We start from the raw sequence: 23,108 nt of genomic DNA, 5'->3' as shown, positions 1-23,108 counted from the left end.
CCCACTGGGAAGTCACAAATCGATGCCAGAGCTCAGTGCCTGTGAAACGGCTACGCCTCTCTCCCTGCTAGGCCTCTAGAACTCTCCCTACTAGGCCTGAGTCAGCATCAGACACAATTTTTCCCAACTGTTATTTGATAATAAATCTGAGCAGAGTCTGGGAGATCTCTCTTAGATGCTGGGATGAATTACACACACATCTACCTTGGAAGGGGATGTTAACCATCGTGTGAAACTGCACCTTATAAATGATGAACAGGCCAATTTTCCAGCATTTATTTTGAAGTTATGGGCCAGGTAAAGATGAGCAAAATATCCTGCCTGCAGTTCAGATCTCAGTTTTGAAAATCTGCCTCTGCCAGGAATGGGGGAAGAGATTAAGAGTTGAGTTGGCCCCCAAAACCTCCACTGCCCCATTTTCAGAAATGTGGAAGTTAGTACCTCACAAGTTCAGCCAAATTGTTAATTATGTCTTAGCTGTCAAATCATTTTAGCAGACACCTTCTGCTGACAAACTTGGAAGATAGCAAGGGCAGTCTGTTGTGGGTTGAATTGTCCACCCCCGAAAGACATGTTATAGTCCTAATGCCCAGTACCTGTGAATGTGACCTTATTTGGAAATAGGATCTTTGTAGATAAAATGGGTTAAGTTGATAGGCCCTGATCCAGTTACTGGTGTCCTTATAAGAATAGATAGCAGAGACACAGAGACATACAAGGAGACCCCATGCCTGGAGGGAGGTGTCTCGTCTACAAGCCAGGGAACACCAAGGGAATGTCAGCAGAAAGCAGAGCTAGGAAGAGGCAAGGGGAGGATCCAGCCCTAGAGCCTTCAGAGAGAGCATGGCTTGATTTCAGACTTCCAGCCTCCAGAACTGTGAAGAGTGTTTCTGTTGTTTTAAGGCACCAAGTTTTGGTAAGTTGCTGCGGCAGCCCCAGGAAACACACTATTCCCAGGCCTGCTCCTGACAGCCCGACGGCTTCGCTCCTCTGCAGGCCCTGTTGACCAGCTCAGTCACCCTGGTCCCCTTCCCTTCCTGGGAGGTCAAGGACAATGAAAACCGAATTTGGGCTTAGGAAGTGGGAAATCAGGCTAAGAAGAACACCTCATCATATCTGAAGTCTTGCTGATGATTATCAAAACATCTCAGCCCATGTTTTGTCTAAGCAGAGGTCAGTGAACATAATAAGATCTCTCTTTGAGGATGGAGGACGCAGCTCTGCCTGAGGGGCCATCACTCTACATTCAAGTCTTTTGGCTGGCATCACAAATACAGAGAGAATAAGATGTTGGGATGAATTAGTGCTGACCCTGGAACATATTCTAGAAATTGAATTTTTATTTCCACTTTCCTGACTAATTCTTTGTCCCTTCTAAAAGTTAAATCCCACAAAAATTCAGTTAAATTGAGGGTTCAAGCTAAGAGAACTTCGAGGAATAAAGACTCTACAATATTCTGTTGTGTTGACATGGCTGAGAGAAGGGACATTGGTCAGAAAACTTGGGCCTGAATTCCAGCCCTGTTCATCCTCACAACATCCTTGCAAAGTAAGTATAATTACCCTCATATACATGTGGCAGGATGAACTGAGGCTGCCCCTGTCCCACCTCCATGGAGTACCAGAAAGGTGGCTTCTGCGTGGTCTTTGTTTGCTGAGTGGGGCACATGAGCTGAGGGTAGAGATGAACTGCTCTGGACAACAGCAGGAGTTTCCAGAATTTGTAGAGGTGAGAGCTGGCCACTTAGCTCAGGTGGTTACAGTGTGGTGTTATAACACCAAGGTGAAAGGTTTGTATCCCCATACCGATCAGCTGCCAAAAAAAAGAATTTGTAGAGGTGAAAAGAAGGAGAGAGGGGAAATGATTGGCAGAGAAGAGGCATTTGTGAGGGGAGATGGAGAAAAGAGGTCTCTGATGAAGAATTTGGCTCAGTTTCTACTGTGTGGTGTGTGATATGTATCTCCTTCCCCATCTTCCCACAAAAATCTTTCTAGTTGGTATCTTATTAGTTGGATCTGGTTTTGGAGGTGGAGATCTGAAGAGGAACAGATTTCCCAAGGGGACCCAACCATCCCGGGGCTACATGGGAGCTGAAGAGAGGCCGAGTGCCTTTGTCAGGATTACACATCCTTAGGTCCTGAAGTCAGACCTGTCTGAATCCACACCTACGTTCTTTCTTCTAACACACGGACTATTTTCATGGTGGAATTACCAAATTTATTTCAGGCCCAAGAATTAGTACAAACTGAAAATCAAAATATTCCAAAATTTTCTGTATAAACTCCCTGGAGGATTAACTACAATAACTTATTAATTGTAGTTTTCATATGGCTAGAGCTTTTCAGTTTGGAGAAATGGCTCCTATTTATTGAGCATTGACAAAGCACCAACCCTTTCATGTGTATTACAGTAGTCCCCCTTTATCTGTGGTCTCACTTTCTGAAGTTTCAGTTACCCATGGTCAACTGCAGACCAAAAACTTTAAATGGAAAAATTCCAGAAATTTTTAAATTGTGGGCTGCAGTGGGTTGAAAATCTCACGCTGTCCTGCTCCATCCCACCTGAGACATGAATAATTTCTATCCACGCTGTCTACACTCCCCGCCCCTCAGTCACTTAGCAACCATCCTGGTTATCTGATCAACTGTCACAGTATTGCATTGCTTGTGTTCAAGTAACTCTTATTTTAGTTAATAACAACTCCAAAGCACTAGAGTAGTGATGCCAGCAATTTGGATATGCCAAAGAGAAGACACAAAGTGCTTTCTGTCAGTGACAAGGTGAATATGGACAAACTGATTCTAAAGTTTATATGAAAGAGGCAAAGGACCTCAAACAGCCAACTCAATATTGAAGGAGGAGAACAAAGTCAGAGGACTGACCTACCCGACTTCAAGACTTGAAATAATAAAGCTACAGTAATCAAGACAGTGTGGTATTGATGAAAGAATAAAAAAAGGATCAATGGAATAGAATAGAGAGCACAGAAATAAAGTCACATGAGTATAGTCAACTGATCTTTGACAAAGGAGCAAAGGCAATACAATGGAAGAAAAGACAGTCTTTCTAACAAGTGGTGATGACATCCACATGCAAAGAAATGAATCCAAACACAGACTTACACCTTTTACAAAAATTAACTTAAATGGATCATGGACCTAAATGAAAAACACAGAACTATAAAATTCCTAGGAGATAACAAAGGAGAAAACCTAGATGAACTTGGGTATGGCAATGACTTTTTAGATATAATATAAAAGTCATGATCCATAAAAGAAACAGTTGATGAGTTGAACTTCATCAAAATTTAAAACTTCTCTTTGTAAGATGATGTCAAGAGAATGAGAAGACAAGCCACAGACTGGGAGAAAATATTTGCAAAAAACACATCTGATAAAAAACACATCCAAAATAAAGAACGCTTAAAGCTCAACAATAAGAAAACAAACAACCCAATTAAAAATGGGCAAAAAGACCTGAACAGACACCTCACCAAAGAAGATACATAGTCAGCAAATAAGCAAATGAAAAAATGTTCAACAACATATGCCACTAGAAAACTGCAAACTAAAACAATGGTGAGATACCATTACACACCTATTTGAATGACCAACAACCAAAACACTGATGACCTGAAATGCTGGGGAGGATGTGCAGCAGCAGGAGCCCCCCGCTCATTGCTGGGGGGAATGCAAACCGGTACAGCCACTTGAGAAGACAGCTTGGCAGTTTCTTATAAAACTAAACATACTCTTACTATATGATCCAGCTGACACGCTGCTTGGTATTTACTCAAAGGAGCTGAAAACTTAATTCCACACAAAAACCTGCACACAAATGTTTACAGCAGCTTGATTCATAATTGCAAACCCGGAAGCAACCAAGATGCCCTTCAGTAGGTGAATGGATGTATAAAACCGTGGTAGATCCAAACAATGGAATATTATTCAGTACTAAAAAGAAATGAGCTATTAAGACATGAAAAGACATGGAGGAAACTTAAATGCATATTACTAAGTGAAAGAAGCCAATCTGAAAAGGCTACAAACTAGTGTATGATTCCAACTATATGACATTCTGGAAAAGGCAAAACAATAGAGGCAAGGAAAAGATCAGTGGGTTATCAGGTGTTAGAGGGAGGCAGGGATGAATAGGAGGAGCACAGAGGGTTTTTAGGACAGTGAAATCATTCTGTGTGATACTACAATGGCGGATACACGTCACTACACATTTATCGAATCCTGTAGAATGTACACCAAGACTGAACCCTAATGTAAGCTATGATAACAATAATCACGTGTCAATGCAGTTTCATCAGTTGTAACAAATGTACCACTCCAGGGCTGGATGTCAATAGCAAGGGAGGATACCCATGTGTGGGGACAGGGGGTACATCAGAAATCTCTGCACTTTCTGGTCAATTTTTCTGTGACCTAAAACTGCCCTAAAAAATAATGTTTATTAATTGAAAAAACAAAAAATGAACAAAAGAAAAGGCCAACAGTGAAAAGTAAGTTTCGCTCTTCCCCATCCCCAAGTGACACGTTTCCTTCCCCTGCCACCCTCAAGTCACCCACTATGACCAGTTTTTTGAGTGCCCTTCAAAGACATCCTTGGTATTTACAAATACGACCATGATCTTTTGATACCACAGTTGCCTCCCTTGGGGAAAATGAATGTTTGAAGTTAACCTGAGGAAATGATGCCTTCCCTCAGCCCTCTCTAATCTTCGTTTAAACATTTGGAGCTCAAATATCAAATGGAATATATTTTTGTGTTTTCCTGGGAGCTGGAAAAGAGCCTGGGTTCTGAAATCTGACGGGGCTAAGTTCAAATTCATACCTACAGCAGGTGATTTAACCTCTCTGAACCATTTCCATATTTGAAAAATGGATGTAATCATCCCCACTTCCAAGGGCTGCCATGAGGATAAAGTAAGAGAATGAAGGTCAAACATCTGGCACGTCTGGCATCTGCCTTCCTTCCCCTCCTACAGTTTCCCAATGCTTTTTTAAGAATATAGAGGAAAGGAAAAGCAAATTCCCCAAATTTATGCTGTTTAATGATCAGCTTTGACCTAATTCTACTTCAAAGCATTTCCTTCTCTTCATACCTCCCACTACCTCCCACCTATCTGCCAAGTACAGAGAACACATGAAAACTTAGGCCAAACGGGAGCTTGGAATGTTAAGGCCTTTGAGAAAACAGCTGTTTGTTCATTTATTACCATGTTTTTGCTCCTGTCTCGTTTGATTACAAGAGCCTGTGGGGAAGAAGAATAATCCTTTGCACTTTAGACTAGTCCATACAGGGCTCTTACATTCTTTATTTCAATTCACAAGTATGAAGAAAGAGAAAAGCAAGGTTCAGAAATCAAATGCTGTGGCTGAGGTACCTGGCAGAAATGGAGCTGGAACCCAGGTGTTCTCGCTGGTTTCCTTGCCTTTCCTTGTCTCCAGTTGGTTTTTAGGTGAATTGCTACTGTATCAGTTAGGACGCATTTGGCTGCTAGCAACAGAAATCTAAGTCTCATTGGCTCAGGTAGCTGGAAGTCCACGGGTTAAGTGGCTTCAGAATCAGTTTACGACGGTGGCTCTGCTCTTTCTCTGCTCCTCCCTGGCTTTTTCCTTCTGTGTGTTGGCTTTTCCGCCTCTTAAACTGGCCCTGCTGTAGCAGATGTCTGTCCTTTTGTTGGGTGTCCAGCATTCCTCCCAACTCCAATGTCATATTGTTGCTTTAAGTTCTCTTTTGGGGAACCTGCCCACTGTGTAATGCTTCCCTTATGCTATGGGGCTGAAATGACCAGATCATTCGTCTTCCTGGCCCGGAGCTGGTGGGGAGATGGGGAGAGGACACACAAGCCTTGGCCAATTGGAGGCTCTCCCCTAGACTTTGTATCTTGGGTGAGAGCTGGAAGGGCAGGCTGCAACAACGCACAGGCCCAAGTGTTTCTACGGGGTGGCCCTGTCTGTGGCTCCACTGCCTGGCCATGCAACTTCTTGGGGCACCTGTGCCACTCTCCAGGCCCAGCCCTTCAGCCCTTGTGGATTCTGGAAGCCTCCACTATCCTCCAGTAAATTTCCTCCTTGTTCAACAGGGCCAGAGGCAGTTTGTGTTGTTTGCAGTTAAGAACCCCAATCATAACATATGACCCAGCAATTCCATTCCTAGGTGTATACCCAAGAGAGAAGATAACATATGTCCACACAGAAACTTGTACGTAATGTTCATAGCTGCATTCTTCATAATAGCCAAAAAAGGAAGCAACTCAAGTGTTCCTCAACTGATACATGGGTAAATAAAATACGGTATATTCATACAATAGAATATTACTCATACTTAAAAAGGAGTGAAGTACTGATACATACGACAACATGCACGGACTTCGAATACCTTGCACGAAATCAAGAAGCCTGTAGTGGATTGAATTATGTCCCCAAAACCCACTGAAGCTTGAATTGTGTTCCCCAAGTTTTATGTATTAGAAACTTAGTGCCCCCTGCACTGTGACTCTTAAGGGGGTGGGAGATCCTATTATGGTAATTGAACGGTCGGGCCTTGAAAAGGGGATTGAATTGTAGGACCCTGCCATAGTGAATGGATTAAAAATGGTGGTCGGGGGTGTGGTTCTGAGGGCTTTAAAAGAAGAGAATCTGCTTCTCTCTCTCTCTCTCTCTCTCTTTCTCTCTCTCTCCCTCCCTCCCTCCTTCCACCATCGTGCAATGTGAGACCCCTGAGTCACTGTCGCCACCACCAGATGGACTTAGGACTTCCTAGCCTCAGAAACTGTAAGCAATAAATTTTGTTTTCTTTATAAATCACCCAGTTTCAGGTATTCTGTTATAGCAACATAAATGGACTCATACAAAGCCAGACCCAAAAGACCATATATTATGTGATTCCATGTATATGAAATGCCTGCATAGGCAAATCCATAGAGACAGAAAGTGGATTAGTTGTTGCCGGGGGCTTGGCCGGGAGGGGAAGTGACTACTGATGGATATGGGGTTACTTTTGAGGGTAATGAAAATGTTCTAAAATTGTGATGTTGGTGCACAGCTCTGGATATACTAAAACCCACTGAATTGTACACTTTAAAAGAGTGACTTTTATGGTATGTGAATGGTATCTCAATAAAGCTGTTATCTAAAATAAAAGAATCCTGATCAGGACACCTTCTAGTGTGGAGAGCCGGGGAGAGCAGCGCGGCGGTCAGCTGCCGAGGACCCGCTTCTCATCCCAGCCTTGTTTCCTGCCAGCCTTAAAGCTCACCCTGTTGGGCCCCGGTTTCTTCACTGCTAACATGAAGAGACTTAGCAGGCCGTTGTTTCCCAAACTTCTGTCATTTGTGTGCCGTCTTCATGATGTTCATCATATCATTGTGCCAACTGAATGATTATTTACCTATTTCCTTACACTAAAAATTTCACCTCTTTTTTTTTTAAACCTAGCATCATTCTAAACAAAAATATTTATAGAATCATGGATTTCCTGTGCTGATTATATTTTCCCCAAACACAATAATATCAGGCTAAAATAAGCATGTTCATCCATGCCCCACATTACTAGTCCTCTTTCTACTATTCGGGAACCTGAACTAGGGGATCTCAGATCTTCTCTAGCCCACGGGGTACAGGACCAGGGTTCCCCTATGCTCCCCCCTCAGCTATCATGGACATTTTAATCACGGGCCTTGTGTGGTCTGAGCCTGCGCCGTTGTGGGGTTTCTGCTCCAGTGGAAGAGGAAAGCAGCCACAAAGCTGACTCCATTGAGAGACTCACTGGCTCCTCCTCTGATGCTGGGGATGGTTGTTGTTATCCTACTTTTGCTGAGGAAGGCAAAACAGATTTTCAGATAATTCCAGTGCTCTTTTAACTATATCATATTAGGCCATGTTGGCTGGCCAGTTAGGTCACTTGGGAGAGCATGGTGCTGATAACACCAAGGTCAAGGGTTTGGATCCCTGCACTGACCAGCTGCCAAAAAAAAAAAAAAATCAAGCCATGAAGTCAGGAAATTTGGGGGTAGATGTATTTATAGTCGTCGTCAAATCAGGCCATGCACATAACTGCCACCTTTGCCTGTGAGTAGGATCAGCATTGAGGAATGGGACACAAATGTGGCTTCCAAGATGAAAATTGTATCCATTGAATTTCTAGCATTTCCATATATCAGTAATAAAGAGTAACAGAATTCTCTGCTCTACCACTTTCAGTACATTCATCCCACTTGCAGTTAATAGCTCAAAATCTCTATTCTCCACTAGTCAGAAACCATGTCTTTCTCATTAATTGCTGTGTCTGCGACACCTAGCCAGTACTAGGCAAATAGTAGGCCCCTAATAAATCTCAATTCACTTTATTAGTAGCCACTTGCCTCAAGGATCGCATAGCTCAGAGTATATGTATTTGGAAGGTGAAATGGGGTAGGCCAAGACATGCCCAGAGACAGAGGCAGGATTTAGCACTGTGTCCAGGCACCTGCACAGTGGGCAGGGGCTGGAGAGCCCTTCGGCCATGTGTCCTGCATTGTTTGCCTGGAGCAGGCTGCTGCCGCCACCTGGGTCCATTGGTGGAAGTGATTTCTATCTGTACAGATAGGAGAGCAGAGCAGGGCAGTGATGTATTTATGGCATCCAACAAATAACTGTTGGCAGCCAGCTCCATGCTAAGCCCCATGCCAGGTACCAAAGAGGAGACAAATGTAAATCAGGCCTGCCAATTTCTTGTGCTGTGTCTTTCCACAACAGCACTGACTTCCAAAAGTGATGCCCTAGCTGCCAGGTTTAGGAGGAGTCTTCTAGCAGTGTGCGCTGAGAGGCCACACATAGAGCTTTCATCTGAGATTACTGACACAGGGCCTGCGGTGTGCTAGGTGCTAGGGTACAATGGATACGAGACTCATCCTCGCCCCGGGGAGCTTACAGTGGCAGCTGTGTCCATAGTCCAGGTGAAATGGCGGGGATGGGAGGGACCTGCTTTCAGAGACATAGACCAGACAGGATGTGGGATTGGCGTCTGGGAAGCTGGGAGCAGGGGAGCCATGGGCAAAGGGAGAAAGGAGCAGATGTACACAGGTACCTGAAGCACTTGGGATTTGCAGCTTCAGAAACTAGGACTTTCTGGATGGTTCTAGTTCACAAGCCAACAAGCTCCCTCTGCAGCCCCTGTGCTTCTTTGGACAAGCTATAACAATGGGCATGAAGGCTTTCTGCTTCTTGCTTCCTGCTTTCAGCAATCTTTCCCTCTTACATTTCCACTCTTCAGGCTACAAGAGCACCAGAGCACGTCCCCTGAAAGGACTGAGCTCCCTTACGTGGAATGTACCGCTGTGGACACAATCACCCCACTCATTCTGAGGCACGTTGTTCAGGCAGATCAGGGACAGGGAACCAGGCTAAAGAGCTTTTGTGAAGCCTAAGAGATGATACAATGATTGATATAACACAGGGTTTTTCAACCTCAGCAGTATTGATATTTTGGGCCAGACAATTCTTTGTTATGGGGGACTGACTTGTGCATTGTAGGATGTTTAGCAGCAACCCTGGGCTCCACCTACTACATAATAGTGAGCAACTTCGCAGCTGTGACAACCAAACATATCTCCAGACATTCCCTATAACCCCTGGGTGTGGGGTGGGATAGTAAAAGACATCCCATTAAGAACCACTGGTGTACAGGCTTTGAGTTTGAGTCCTGGCTCTACCATTCTCTAGTTGAGTGAACACAGGCAGGTTATTTAACTGCTCTGTGCCTCAGTTTCTTTATCTGTAAAATGAGGATGACAGTAATACTTTCCTCATAGGATTGTTATGAAAAATTGATATGTGTAAAGTGTCTAGCACATAGTAAGCACTCAATAAATACTGACTATTGTTCTTATCAGAGAAATCAAATGTAGATGAAGTGGATGGTCAAAAGGACTGCTACATAAACACACACTGTAGTACAGAAACAAGAAATGTAATTCATTTATTTTCTGCCCTGTTTATTTCTGGTAAACTGTTTGAGGTAGCTTAAAATAAAAGCACACACACTACTGGGCAATTTAAAACTGAGCCAGAAATTAATAACCATCAAAACTGGAGGAAAAACTGAAGAGGGGGAAGTTAATTCTATCAATAACTCAAAATCAGATGGAGTGCCCACTTTAGCAATAAGCAGAATCCCAAGCTTCCTAGTAGCCACTGCAAAATAAACATACAGCCAAGAGAACGCACCACCAGGACTTCCAGGAGAGAGAAATTTTTTTTCACTTAGCTCAAGAGGAACCTTTTGTCAAGTGAGTGCTAACACAAGATCTTTGCATAACAGAATGGACAACATTTCAAAAGCAGTTCTACAGGCAATATTTGTGTCTGCCCCATTTATGTCCACCATCAATAAAAGCTTATTTCAAGCATCACAGCTCTGCAGTTCTGCTCTGGCCAAGAATGCTACTTGAGGAGGAGACCCCCATCCCTATCACCAAAGAATGAATTCCCTGAAAATGCCTGCCCCTCTAGCAGCAAGTTGGGATTGGCAAGAGAAGCAGCCTTTCTCCCCTGCCTGCCTGGCTGACCTGCAGACCCTGCTCCCGGCTGACTGGCAGGGCTGGTTACTAGCACATGCTGTCAGCTGCCTCCACAGTCCTGATAGCTCTGCTGTCTGGCTGCAGCCCCTCAGTAAAGGGAGCCCACGGTGGGGCTTGGCACAGGAGAAGACTCTGGAGCCAAACTCCCCCACCTCTCAGTTCTGAAAGGCTCTCTGAGGGGAAGTAAAGAGAGGAAGAGGCCAGCTCTGAGCATGAGGAATAAAGGAAGTATCTACAGAGTGGAGGCTCAGAGTGCCCCAAGGCAAAGGAAAACAGTCACCAGAACATGGCGTGTGGTGAGAGCAGCATCTTGCCTTCTTAACCTCACTGTGCCTCAGTTTCCTCTTCTGTAAAATGGGGATGATGCTAATCTCATGGGGTTATTGTGAAGATTAAGAGAGTTTTATATGTAAAGTGCTTAGAGCAATGTCTGGCACACAGTAAATGTTAACTTTTATTATTGCTGTTCTTGGCCCCAGCACTCTCTTGTGTACATCCTATACTCAAGCAACACATCTCTGGCTGCCCCCTTAGCTCAGTTGGTTAAAGCACGGTGTTACAACACCAAGGTCAAAGGTTCGGACCCTTACTAGCCAGCTGCCAAACAAAACAAAACAAAACAAAACATATCTTGAGGGGCTCACAGTGGGGGTAGGAGGGAAGTGATAGGAAAAGGTTTCTGAACGTGTTAATCACTGTGTAGCCCTCAGCCTAGAACCAAGCAATGAGATCAAACGTTAGTTCATGATAAATTGGAGGAGCCCTAAGCACAGGATACTGGTCCCAGCTCTGCCACTAACGGGTGCCCTTGTCAGTGTGACATTGGGCAAGTCTTTGCTCCTCTCTGGACCTCAGTTAAATCTATAAAATGAAGTGGTGGGTCTAAATAATTCCTAAATTTGACTATACATCATAATCAATTAAGGACTTCATAAAATGCAGATTCCCAGGCTCTGCCAATCAAATCCAAGATTCTGAAAATGGCCTTTTATTGAGCTCCTCAAAGGATATTGATGTTTAGTCAGATTTGAAAGCCACTAACTAGATAAGCTCTAAGGCCCCTTCAATGTTCAAATTCCTAAGATAAATTGATTATAGACTCATCAAGCAGAAAGGAGCTTTGAGTGGTCATGTGCCTTAGTGGTCCAGGGCAGATGGCCACTTGCCTGTGGAAAGAGCTGTGCTAGTGCCCTGGTAGCTCTTCCAGGGTTTAATCATCCCTAGCGTTAGGAAGACATACTTTCTATCTAACCAAATGCTCCATCTCAGCCATTTACCTCCCATTCTGCTGGCTTTGTTCTTAGGGTTGTGGAGAAGGCCTGGGCAGTGCCCCTTCCATGCAGTCCTTCATGTACTCGATGCTGCTTGAAGTCACACTTGTCCTGACAAAACTACTGGTGAAAGGTCTCTTGACTTTCGCCCTTTCTTTCCATCCCCATGGCAACTGCCCTAGTTTAGGTCATTAATACCACTTATTTGAACCACATTACAGCTTCCTAACTAGGCTTCTGACCTCCAGGATCTCCTCTCTTCAATCTTTTCTTCAGGATATCAACAGTTATCTTCCTAAGCCCAGCCATGATTGTATCTCTTCTCTTGCCCACAAATCCTCCATGCATCTAATCAAAACCAAACTCCTCAGCCTGTCACTCAGGCCTTCCTGAGCCCGAACCAACCTACATTTTTGCTTTTGTAGCCTGTTACATTTCTCTTCCATGACTCCCTCAGGCCAAGAGATGCTTTGGTCTACAGTTTGTTGAATTTTTTTGGCAGATTTCCCAAACTTGAATGATCATGGAGCTCTCTCCCTACCACTGCCTACTCTTCATGGCAAAATACAGATAACATCTCATGGATAGTAAGTGATTCATGGAACTCAGTTTGGGAAATACTCTCTATGCCCTTCCATCTGGTTGCCAGTGGCTTGACTCTATTCTAGGATCTGCCTAGATCTTGAACTCCAACTGAGAACAACCATCTAATGTTGTTATGCCAGTTATCTCTCAATCTGACTGTTTTTGAATACTGACAAGGCTCTACAGATATATGGGACCAGAACACTACTCTGTCTCCACCCTTATTCCGTCTTTGCCTTCCTTCCTGAGCTGGTACCACATTTTCTCCAAGAGTTAAATTGCTTAAGGTCTATCATGATTTAACTAAATGAGTATAGTTGACCATTCAACCATCTTTGTCTTCCGAACTTCCAAATAAATGGCCTCTTCTTCTCATTAGCAACTCAAGCAGGTAAATATCTACCCCTCCTGGGGCTACTCCCTATTCCTGCACCTGTTATAGACGTTGTAGGTTGATCACAGCACTTGTTCGTAAGCCCTGGATGTGATAGTCTAGACTAAGAATCCTTCTCAACACAGTTCTCCAGGCAGGCTTTATCCATCAATCAGAGTTGGCATGCAGTTGAGACAGTCCTATTTACCATCAATGACCTAGTTGATTAAATAGCTAATGTGTTTACTAGAAAAGGTCTGTGAGTTTCAATTTCTTTCTTCTTCTTTTTTTTTTTTTTTTTTTTAAGATGACCAGTAAGGCCATCTCAACCCCTGACTTGGTGTTGTCAGCACCACGCTCTCCCAAATGAGCTAACCGGCCATCCCTACATAGGGACTCGAACCTGTGGCCTCGGTGTTATCAGCACCACACTCTCCCAAGTGAGCCACGGGCCGGCCCTTGTGAGTTACAATTTCAACTCTCTTATTATGGAACCTTAAACTAGAGTAGTCTCTAGTTACATTCTGTCTACTCCAAGCCTTTCAGGCTGGAGGATCTGGGTGTGGGTGAGACTCTATTAGAAGTTTAATTTGGCATAAGATGGAATAAGATTGCCAAGGTCAGAAAAGCTTCTACTAGAAACTGTCCTGGAGCATTGTTTACGTCCCATCTCTTTTTCCTGCCAAAACCCACAGAAGTGTCTGGTGAGCCAGCTGGTCTTTAGCCATAAAGAAGAGCACCTGAGAGGCTACAAAACAAATAACAAACTACTCACAGAAGAACGTATCTCTGGGACAGGCAGCAACTGGAGATGTCTTCAACATCCCAGAGCAGCGGCAAGTTTTTCAACTTGGCCTGAGCCAATGGAACTATGTGCAATGGAAAGACTGATATCTTTGGTCAGATAACAGGCTGCTCCCGTTTCTTCTCTCTCCTCCTCCCCCCGCCCCTTCTCCTCCAAGTTGATCACATTTCCTTGGTGATTTCCATGCATGATCAGTAGATCTCAGGGGACGAGTGTGTTTTCCATAGGGACCTTTTTGGTATGAACTACTCTTTGCTAATTAATGTCATCCTCTGGACAGTATCTTCCTTCCTCTCTTCCTGCCCTAAGGCATTTATTAAACACCTACGTATGTGCTATGTGGTAAGCATTATTGCAGAGAAGAAAGCCCTTGAACTCTGGAGCCATGAGGGAAGGCTCGATATGACCTAAGGATGCCACTGCCCCCATCAGCAGAAAAATGCATTTCAAGTTGCTTCATCTTTTCTTTAGTCCTCAAGAAAGCTGGAACAGTGGGAGAAAGTTGAGAGTCTGGTAGCTAAAATGAGAGAATTCTACAAATCACAAAGAACCCCATAGGGTGAACACAAACCAGTTCTCAAATCCAGGATACTATAGAGATCAGCTGAACACTTCCTAGCCTTTACTTATTGCTGGGCACTGTTCTAATTATTTTCTATACATTAACTCCGTAAGTCCACACAATAATGTATATGTTAAATACTTCTACTATAACCATTCAAAAGACGAGAAATCAAGACATAGAAGTTAAATGACTTACCCAAGCGCAGAAAGCTAGGAAGTAGTAGAGCTGAGATTTGAACCTGTGTAGTCTCATTTCAGAGTCCTAAACTACCTGAAATATGTACATTTAAACAAATAACAAAGTATAGATTCACGGATTGGAATAGAGGGGGACAGGCAATGACTGGATGAAACTTTTCACCCCAAGACATTGTATCAGTTAAAGATAGAAGGGTTTTGGTAGATGGGAAGCTAAGTGCCTACCCCATCTCCCATACTTTTAAGAAAGCTCTCACGAAGACTGGCTGCTCCCCCAGACCCACCCACATCTCCTACTGTCCCCTGACAGCCAGCAGACTGGTGTTGCAGTGCCTCACCCAGAGCACAATCGCATGCTGTTGAGCGCCACACATGGAGACAGATCGGCACGGTCCCTTTACGCACTCGCACTCGCATACTGTATTTTTGACTGGAAAACCAGGTGATGTCATGAGTTCCTAGTGCAGCAATGTTGCTGGTCCTAGGAGTTTGAAGCTCTAACTTCCAGAATGTACTCTACCACCTACTGTCCTTTGATTCTATTTTTTTCATCTGTAAACATTTATTCATTTAGTACATAATTTTGAGCACCTCCCCTGTGCCAAGCCCTGTGCACTAAGCCTGAAGCCACTAAGTTGAATCCAATAGTTGCCCCACGAAACTGCTCTTCACTGGCAGCAAGGACAGGTGAGGATCTTTACATGCACTGTCTTCAAAGTGCACAAGGGAGTGAGGGAGGGCCCCAGCCTGTCCTCCTCCCTGGCAACCCGTGAGCGGCAAATGAGATCACCCGGGAAGGTGTTTTGTAAATAGCAGAAAGTGAGAATGGAGCGTGTGGGGAGGTGATTGGGGGGGGAGGGGAGAAGGGAGGAAGGAGGAAGAGGAGAAGGGGAGGTGTGAGGGGAGGAGGGCAGGAGGGAGAAGAGGGGGAGGAGGGAAGGAGAGAGGGGGCTTCGGCCTAGGAGCTGTCCGCCTCATCTGGAGACTGTGGGCAGGCAGCTGGCCACGCTGAGCGCTCGGTCAGGGGCGCTTAGCCTGAGCCAGGCCTCCGGGACGCGAGGGGACAAAGCCTGAAGCCCTGGGCTAACTCTCCCAGCAGGCCAAGCCCAAACCTTGCTGCCCTCGCCAGGCTGCTCCGGGCTGCGTCCTGGCAGGAACGTAAACCTGTGTTACATTGTTTGAGATCAGGCGCGTTCGCAGCCCGCGCTGTCCCCGACCTCTTCAGGGTCGCATCTTGAATAGCAACAAAGGCCAGGCCTTCCCTCTATTGTGCAGCCCGAGAAGCTCGATTTCCCATGAATCCCCTTACATAATGGTATCCCTGAGAAATGGTGGCCCGAGGTGGCACCAGGCACCGCCATTCCCTGTGCTACAGCGCCACCTAGAGGCAAGTTCTAGCTTAAACCCAAGTATAGATGGAATGTTTTAAATTTGCTTCCAGGTGGGAGAGAAAAAGAGAGGTCTTTGAACAAAAAAAAAGACAAGAAAATGGCACAAGACCCTAAGAGGACCCCATCAATCCCTTCACCAGCCCCCCTGTGGTTTGCTGATGAAATATTCAAGGGTTGAAATGTCTCAGCTTTTCAGTGGGACCAGTGTGAGAATGTCACTGTTTTTCACATATTCTAAAATCTAGATTTGAAGGTTAAATATGCCAAGAAAACCCTTCAGTTTGCCCTGCACTCTAGCCCTGCAAATTCAGACTCTCTGGCCAGCTTGCCAAGACAGTATTACAGTGGACAGGGGCTCCTTTTTAGAAGAGTTTGCTGATTCAGCTTATATTTCTGGAATCACCTGCCCTACACTAAGCATGAACACACATTTATCCTGGGCCTTTTATTGAGAAGTAGCTGGGTAAGTCTAAAAAAGGCATAAAAATAAATCCATGGTTCAAAACGAGCACTGAGTTATTTTAGCCTGAAGAAAATTCAAGTTACGTGGTTCCACCATTTTCAGGGTCCCAGCTTGAACACTGAAGCATCAAGAACAGCATAGTATCAAGAAAACTAAGCCAGGCTCCCAAACTGAGCAAATTTTTTTTTTTAAATCCTCTTTTTTTTTTTTTTTTTTTGGTTTTTCTGTTCATTCCTTTGTCGGGCCAGCAATTTAGCTTCCTTACTTCTCAGCTTATTGAATTCTTAAGTATAACTGCAAAACAAGATAGAAATATTGAAGCTCTCATTGTCTGAGCATCCTCGTTCACACTACTTGGGGCAGCGTCTGTGTGCAGTGTCAAGGGAATGCCCACGAGGCTACAACACATCATCGCTGCTGGTTCCTGTTCAGACCAAGAACAATTCAAACAAGGGGCTTCCTTTAGAGTAAACTCTGAGGAGTCTTGGAAAAACTAGAGTTAGTTTTGAATTTATTAAAAAGCTACAGCTGTTCCCCAAGGTAAAGTGCAGTCCACTGATTGGCCAAAAGGCCCAGAGGAAGTAAAGTTGCCATTTCCTTTATCCATACCCCCAAATAAGTTAAACTTATAAAAACTGGAGTGTTTGCTTCTCTCCAGTGAAAACAATTCCACTTCATGCTCACAACAATCTTGTGAGGTAAGTGTTTTTATCATTGCTGTCTTGCAGAGGAGGAAATAGAGGTTAAAAGAAATTTAGTAATTTTTCTAAGAGGAGTAGACAGGATTTGAACTCAAGTGTTCTTGTTCCAGAACATTTGCAGTTTTCCTAATACCACTGCTATGGGCTAAATAGCAGTATTCCCCAAAGGTTTGTGTATTGGAAACAATCCCCACTGTAACAGTGTTTAGAGGGTGGGAAATCCTATTACAGTAATTGCAAGGTGGGGTCTTTAAGAGGTGATTAGATGTGAGGACTTTACTACCCTCATGAATGGATTAATCCAGTGATGGTTTAATGAGTGGTAAAGGGTGTGGCTCTGATGGCTTTATAAGGCAATTGAGTGAGCTTAGCTCTCTTGCTCATGCCCCCTCTTGCCATGTGACAACCTGTATCCCTGCAGATGGCCCTCACCAGATGTGTTCCCTGGAATTTGGACTGCCAGCCCTCCAAAACTGTAAGAATAAATCTTATTCTTTATAAATTACCCAGTTCCAGGTATTCTGTTATAAGCAATAGAAATGGACTAATACAGCCACCATACTAAGTACTGAAGACAATATTCTGAGAAGCAGTCCAAATTGCCACAGATTATTGTCTGGATTCTTACACAATCATTGGAACGACACTATAAGGTGGGATTTGTGGACCAATGATGGGCCTTATTCAAGAATAATACTCATTGTTGATCAGTTCTACTTTCCAGTTGGGTCAATACTAAATGAAACAAAAAGGCTCCTCCTGACTTTGTTTCCCACTTTGTTCTCTTCATTTAAGCCAGGCAGGCTCTTTGTCTTCTACAAAATTCCTTATGAGAGTTTGTAGTTGCTGTTCCTCTGAGAAAATGAGTTCTCTCCTGGGAGATTTAAGAAGAACCACTGTAAAACAATTGGAAGAGGGGCCGGCCCGTGGCTCACTCGGGAGAGTGTGGTGCTGATAACACCAAGGTCATGGGTTCGGATCCCTGTATAGGGATGGCCGGTTAGCTCACTGGCTGAGCATGGTGCTGACAACACCAAGTCAAGGGTTAAGATCCCCTTACCAGTCATCTTTAAAAAAAAAAACAATTGGAAGAAATAAAGACACAATGGGGGCAGTGATGAGGATAGCTCACTGCTCCTGGAAGAACCACAATATTTCAGAGCTGGAAGGGGCCTCCAAGAGCATCTGATGACAGTCTAAATGCACCCTTGGAAGATGACATCAAGACTCAGCAGTCGAGTGACTTCCCAGCAGTCGGTGAGTGGCAGAGCAGGTCAAAATTCCAGTCCAATTGATTCCTAGCTGAATGCACTTTTCATTTAATAGTTTCAGGAGACTGTATTCTGTTTCTAAGCAAAATTCAGCTAGGAATCCAAATCTCCAGGGCTATCTGTGAAATGACTCATTGGGGAAACTGCTAAAATTCCCCATTCCCCATCTTGAATTGTTCAGCATAGGGAAGGGAGGGGGTGGGGGTGCTCTATTCTGAGTGCCCATAACAGTAGCTAATAGCAGTCAAAATTTATTAAGCACTGTGCTGGGCTGTGCTTAGTATGTTATATGCACCAGCTCATCCAATCCTCTCAACAAACACACAAGGTAGGCATGATTATTTCCATTTTACAGATAAGGAGAATGAGGCATGAAGCACTTAAGAAACTGGCTTAAGCTCCCACAGCTGGTAAGAGATGAAGGTGGAATTGAAGTCCATCTCCATTAAAGGCAGTGCTCTGAACCAGTGCTTTTTAAAACCATACAGTAAATGTAGGGCCCAGGGAAACAAACTTGGTTGACCCTGAGGAATCCTCATATCCCTAGCCAGCTGTCTCTACAGGAAACTGGCAGCCCCTGCCTAGCTACGGGACTCCTACCATGGGTGGCAAATTGAGAACTTAGGAGTTTAGTTTCTAGCTTCTTTTGCCCAAACCCTTTTACTGGGGCTTGGGGCAAGAAGAGCAATGAGAAAGGAAACATTTGAGTTTAATGAGGAGAGAAAGAAAACAGAACAGGCTGGTTCTCTTAACCAAAGATTCTAAAAGCCACACCCTTCAAGAGCTACCAAGAAATTCTATGCTGTTCTTAAATTCTTGCACCACCCTCAGCAACCATTTCTTTCTTTCTTTTTTTTTTAAAGATGACCAGCAAGGGGATCCTAACCCTTGACCTGGTGTTGTCAGCACCACGATCTCCCAAGTGAGCTCTCAGCAACCATTTCACTAACAACTCTTGCATTAGATAGAACTTAAATTTGACACAAGAAAGGACTTCTGGGCAAAATGAACCAGTCACCTCTATAAATTGGGATTTCTCTCTACAAAATCCCTTTCCTGAACTGAGGAAAGTAATGAGCACGGCCAGCTCTCAGGGCCTTCTCTAAAGTAAGGCTGCTCAACGGCAGGAATACTGAAACTTACAACAGAGGAAGACACGAGGCAGTTTTCAAACTTCTCCTTTCCTTCCTGGGTTTTAAAGACTTTTGCACTCAAAGGAATTTCAGGAAATGATACACATTTGGCTGATGGGACAGATAACTAAGGTCTAGAGAGTGTGCTAGAGAAAGCTGGTGCTGGTGGAGGAGCGGGGCCTGGGAGGCAGCACCCCTGCCATGCACGATGCATGGCTTTCCCCCCAGACTTGCAATTTATTACAGTTTTGTGCTTCTCCAGAAGTCAAAAAGTTCTCCACATCACATACTTGAATGTTAACCTTAAATTCCTTTTTAGTAAATATATGTGTGTAGTCCCTGAGCCACCCTCAGGTTACATGTATAAAGAACAAGGCCATGGGGGCAGTGGTAATTCACTGTTTGACAGCAATTGTATTTCTTCTCTGCACTAGCTGTTTCTGCCATGGAATATATACCCATGTGCTTGTCTCTGGAGCTTGCCCAAAATAATAAATATTTCAAACTAGCCTCTATCACTGCCAACCTCAACCACCTACTTACTGTTTTCAAGACAGAGAAATTCACGCTGGCTTTGATGGAGCATTTAGATTAAAAAAACAAAATTAAACTACTTGATCTTACATACAAGTCTAACTCAAGATCAGCCAATCATTTCACATATGGAATTCTACATACTGATTTTTTAAAAATCTGTTTTCTCCTTGAGAGAGAATACAATAGGAGCTTTAAAGCACTTACTCCTGCGCGGCGACACTCCCGCCGCGGGTTCGGATCCTATATAGGACTGACCGGTGTACTCACTGGCTGAGTGACGGTCACGAAAAAACGACAAAAAAAAAAAAAAAAAAAAAAAAAAAAAAAAAAAAAAAGCACTTACTCCTGAATGCTCCAAATAACTTGCTTCTTTATTCCCAGATGCTCTCATTTATGGCGCTTTCTGGCAAGCATCGTTCAGTGCTACGGATACCTTTTGTGTGAACTTCTATGAGAACTGCAAGCAGCTAGCCAGCATGTTCACTGGTTTTATTTCCAGTTTTTCCTCAGGGTGTCTATAAGAATATCAAGTACACATAGTCCATTTCGTTATACAAAGAACCGACTGGGGTCAGAGGACAGTGTGGCTCAGAAAAGCAGGGGCTTTGGAGCATGTGACCTTAGGCAAATCACATTACCTGAGTCCATTTTCATATTTGCAAAACTCAAAAAAATATCTACCAACTGGATGGGTTGTTGGAAAACTGTTAGTTTGCCAGGGCTGCCAAAACAAAATTCCAGATTGGGTGGCTTAAATAATTCATTTTTTGACAGTTCTCAATGTGTCAGCAGGATTGGTTTCTTCTGAGGGCTCTCTCCTTGGTTTGCAGATGGCCCCCTTCTTGATTAGTTCACATATGGTCTTTCTTCTGTGCTCCCACCTATCCGGTGTCTAAATTTTCTGTTTATGAGGACATCAGTCAGATCGGATTGGGGTAGGGCCCACTCTAAAAACCAATTACAACTTAATTACCTCCTTAAAGACCTTATCTCCAAGAACGGTTCTGTTCTGAAGTACTGGGGAAAAGAGCTTCAACATATGAATTTGGGGGGGACACAATTCAGTTGATAACAAACACTAAATGAGAAAATAGGGGCTTGACAAAAGCTCACTTTTTCCCTTTCTTTGGCATAGGGAAAGAACTTGTGCTTTGAAATCATGAAGACATAATTTCAGCTGCTGGTTCTATTGCTGGCTAGATATACAAAGGTGGGCGATTTGCTTAACCTATTTCATCATCTGTGAAATGGGGATAAGAATATTTCCCTTAAAAGGGTTGTTGTGATATAAAATGCTAAATATGTTAAGTACGTCACAATATCTGGAAAGGGTGGGCAGAATATATTCACTATTAATTGCTTTACTTTTTCCCAGCAATAATTTGTGATTGTTTGTTCTTTTTGTCAAAGTGCTCTGACAACTAGCCTTGGTGATGATCTGAAAACTAAATGAATAGTGACAAATCTCTGTCCTAGAGATTTCAAGAAACATTTCTTGACTGGCTGAAGAAAGCAGCAGAGGTGGCAGATGGGATAGCCCCAACGGAGCTTTCCTCTAGCAACTATTCACAAGTCCACGTCAGACTCCACAGCATCAGCCCATCTCCCTCCCAGTATGATGGACCATGTCTTCTTCTTCCCTTAGCATACCCTGTGATAGGATTTCCCTTACAAAAAAAAAGCCACAGGCAGCCCATCCCAGAGCACTGGCCAGAAGGACATCAGGGCTGGAAAGCAAACAGCCTGCTACAAAGGACTCTACCCAGCAAGTGAGGAGCTACAGTGCAGGGGGAGGTGGCTGAGCTGAAAAATTGTTTTAATTGTTGCTTCTAGTCAGGGAGGCCTCCAGAAAGCAGCTTAGTCCTCAGTTTCAACTATTCCATACTAGCAAGATTGAAAAGAACCCCCAGAAATGAGTAAAACCAATCCCCATCATGACACGTACCTGTGTTGTTACATGTTACAGATAGGACTACTATTCCAAAAGTGGTCTGCAGATCTATGTCAATCCACAAACTACTTGCTACTTGTCCATGATAAAGTATAGAAATCAAAAGTAAGCACTTAGAATTTTAATAGCAGTTTGACAGAGTAATTTTATGTCTGTTGAATCTATAAAAAAAAATTTATGCTTGTATTTTGTCTCTGTATTTCATTTTTCTACAAATTCATTCTTACTGTATTTTACAAAAGTATTGATCCGTGCCAAGTAGTCCTGCAGCACAGATAGCTTAAGCGCTTGGTTACAAGCTTCTAAATATCTATGAGTATGAACAAATATCTTCTGTAACTCAGCAGGGCGCTACTACTTAGACTGTAGCACATCCCACTCCAAAATGAAAAATAGAAAAAAACATGGATTTTTTTTGCATTTCACCTTACAAGAGAAAAAAAATGATAGTCTTGTTTTGCTATCAAAAATTTAGTAAAGATCAGCTTGCAGGGTACATTCCAGTCCAAATTTTCACACTGGAAGTGATCAATGTCCAGAGGGTTTTATGCAAGTGATTATAGACAAGATACTCGGCTCAGAACTGGAAAGTATCATAGTGGGAAAACCCCTGAATTTTAGCCAGAAAATCTGGATTCAAATCCTGGCTTTATTGTCTAAGGCTTTTGACATTGGGTAAGTGATAATCTCACTGATCCAGTTTCCTTAATTACAAAATGTGGAGATTAAAATTATCTGCCTGATCTACATCATGAGAGTGCTGTGAGATTCAAATCAGAGGACGTCTGTAGAAAGTACAGTACAAGTACTGTACTGCTTCATAAAGTACAGTACAAGTACACAATGGGATCAATACCATGAGTCCAGCCTTCAAAAAGTTGAGTCTCAACAGAAATGGCCCCCAAAATGGTGCAGTAACAAAGTTGACCAGAATACTGACATTTTTCAAATATTGTTAATCAAAGATTTACCAAGTTAAAAAATGCTGCCTTCAAATTCTTCCCTGTGCAGAAAGTACTCTTATTTTCTAATGAACTATTAAGTGTATTTGTTTCCATCCCTGCCAGGCACCTAGCACCATGGTGGACACCATGAGGGAGAGTACAATGGCAGGCTCAAGGCAGTGTGTGACTTGGCAAGAACTATAGAAGAGCAACTCTTCCCTGTTTTAACGTGTACCGCTATTTGAAGATCCACCTCAAGAGGACACAAACTCAGAAATGCACCATTTTACTCCTGTGCTTTAGGTAAGAAAAGACCAGGAAATCATAGTGTATTTTAGCTTTATTGA

This window comes from Cynocephalus volans, chromosome 8 (genome assembly GCF_027409185.1).
Source record: "Cynocephalus volans isolate mCynVol1 chromosome 8, mCynVol1.pri, whole genome shotgun sequence".
Classification (NCBI taxonomy): Eukaryota; Metazoa; Chordata; class Mammalia; order Dermoptera; family Cynocephalidae; genus Cynocephalus; species Cynocephalus volans.
The sequence above is the reverse complement of the archived record's forward strand: the minus strand, read 5'-3'. Positions refer to the sequence as shown.